Here is a 2,550-nt window from a genome sequence, read left to right on the forward strand (position 1 = left end):
AAAAAAAAAATACAAAAATCAGAGAGGCATGCTGGTGGGCACCTGTAATCTCAGCTACTCGGGAGACTGAGGTAGAATTGCTTGAACCCGAGAGGCGGAGATTGCAAGGAACCGAAATCATACCACTGCACACCAGCTTAGGTTATGTTCTTTATTGTCGATAATGATTTTCTTTCTTTCTGTTCTTTTTAAGGATATTGAAAAACGAAGTTTAATCTTTGAAGATCTTTGAAGATCTTTTTTAAGACCAAAAATTTGAAGGATATGTGAATGATCTGTATGTGGAAGAACTACTGGGAAACATTCCTTTCAGAATTCCCGCATGATAGGGAATCCCAAGGCTGGAAAACATCATTCAAGTGGGCAATCAAAATAAATTTGTTATTAAAAGGTAAGAGGATAATCTGCAGAAACAAATTAGTGTCTTCCCTAAGAAGAGATTAATTTGATGAAGATGGGCCTTTTGTTCCCCTCTCATCATCACTTCTTCATATTTACAATTAACATTTAGTTTCACTTATTAAACAAACATTTATTTAATGTAAGTATCAGATGAATAAAATATGCCCTTACATACAGAATTCAGTGTAAGGGTTGGGCTAGGGGGTCGTCAACTGCTTTTAGAGAGTGATTGCAGCTAATTGACTCCTTGTTCCTTCTTGCATTTATTCAGTATAGAGGTAATAACAGAGGTTTTAAGTTAACATGCTTGTGCATAATTAACATGGTTAAAAGAATGTTTTTAAGAATGATAAAAACTTTTGGTTCTGGGGTCCAGAATAAACGCCATTAAGAAGTAACTCTTTTTCAACCTCCCCCTTAGAGGTCCATCTAGCATGAAGTTTACATGAGTAAACACAGTAGAGAAAAAGGAATGTGGGGTAAACTGGGGAAGCTTTTGTTATCTTACTCTTTACCTTATGACATAAAGCTCTAATGTAAGAACTGGCTGTCTTCAGCCTATCTCATTAAAACTTTTGGCTTTCCAAAGGTTTGAGACTATATTCTATAACTTCCCTAATATTTCCCTTAATAGTTTTCCAGCCACCCTGAGTGAATCCCAACACTGCCCTGCATAAAATATATCCTTAATTCATATTTCCTATTTGATGTCTGACTCCCCCACCTTCACTAAAATGTAAGCTCCGTAACATTGGAATTGATCTGGGAGACTATTTGGTTGCTTTTCTCATTATTGATGTGAGAATAACAGGGCCTAGAGAAAGTAAGTTGATTACTCACAATCGTAAAGCTGTAGGGGTCTACCTGAAATTCGGCTTCTGATGTCAGATTCTGTAGTGTTTCCTACATGTGTTCCCCCGTGACTGAGAGAGTTTGTGGGCTTTCAGGTTTGACCATTTTCTCTCCAGCCTCTAAACAGAAGATTTTATCTGGACATTCTAGGTTAGCATAGATGGACAATGACCCTACAGTGTGTGGAAAATCCCAAAGGTTGACCACTGTGGATGGGAACTACCCCAGATGTACCAGGAGTACCACAGACATGCTCACTTCTCCATTCACTGGAGCTGTATAGGGTGGAAAGGAAACCCAAATCAAGACTCTTTGCTGTTTCAGTTCTTTTAATGCATGTCACAGTTCAATGTGTCTCCATTTAAATTCAGAATTTTTGATGAATCGTCAGACCAGCTGCAGGCCCTTTGGGTCAGAAGTCTTGATCTCACCAACTGTTCATTTTCTTGATGGACTTCCTTACTTCAGGCATTTGTTTGGAGTTGTCATAGGGGTGTGGAGCCCTCTCTTTTTGGGTCAGTTGGTTCTCTCCATGTAGGATGTGCTGAAGCTGTCTCCATCCTTTTGTAAGTGTGTGAGGTCTTTTATTAAGCAGGATAAAGTGAGAGAGGACTCCTAAAGAGAGAAAAATTCCTCCAGCATTTGCCAAAACATGTTTGTGAACTGACTAAAATGTAATTGGATAGCATGAAAAAGGCTAAAATTTATTTAATTTCTTGCCATCTGGTTTGTGATATATGGTGCCTTAAATCAAGTTTAGAAGAAACTTTGCAGATGGAATTTTGTTCTGTTGCCCAGGCTGGAGTGTAGTGGTGTGATCTCAGCTCACTGCAACCTTTGCCTCCTGGGTTCAAGTGATTCTTCTGCCACAGCCTCCAAAGTAACTGGAATCACAAGCACCCGCCACCACACCTGGCTAATTTTTGTATTTTTAGTAGAGACGAGGTTTTACCATGTTGGCCAGGCTGCTCTCGAACTCCTGACCTCAAATGATGTGCCCACCTCGGCTTCACAAAGTGTTGGGATTATAGGTGTGAGCCACTGCACCTGGCCAAGGGTATTATATTTAATTCTACTCCCTGTGGCCTCTCTTACAATACTAATCATGCATGGAGCCCATGGTTTTGCTGCGTCTAGTTTTACTCAAACAAAGGCTTTGGACTTTCCTAGTTTACACTGACATACTCTAGTTTGCATCTGAAATGTACTCTGAGGATGCTGACTTCCAGATAGTCATTTTTGCCTTCCAGATAGTTATTTTAGGGTCAATGGAATTTCAAGCAAGTCTTTTGAGTA

The 2,550-nt window shown here is 39.6% G+C and overlaps 1 long non-coding RNA gene across 1 annotated transcript in view; it reads left to right on the forward strand.

The window, feature by feature from the left end:
* Window positions 1–359: 359 nt before the first annotated feature.
* Window positions 360–2,550, forward strand: part of LOC108298620 — a 4,363-nt gene continuing 2,172 nt past the window's right edge. Inside the window, exons 1-2 of the long non-coding RNA XR_001822636.2 lie at window positions 360–391; window positions 1,045–1,138. This is a non-coding gene — a long non-coding RNA (uncharacterized LOC108298620). The remainder of the gene's footprint in view (window positions 392–1,044; window positions 1,139–2,550) is intronic.

The sequence above is a fragment of the Cebus imitator genome, unplaced genomic scaffold, assembly GCF_001604975.1.
Source record: "Cebus imitator isolate Cc_AM_T3 unplaced genomic scaffold, Cebus_imitator-1.0 Scaffold1019, whole genome shotgun sequence".
Classification (NCBI taxonomy): domain Eukaryota; kingdom Metazoa; phylum Chordata; class Mammalia; order Primates; family Cebidae; genus Cebus; species Cebus imitator.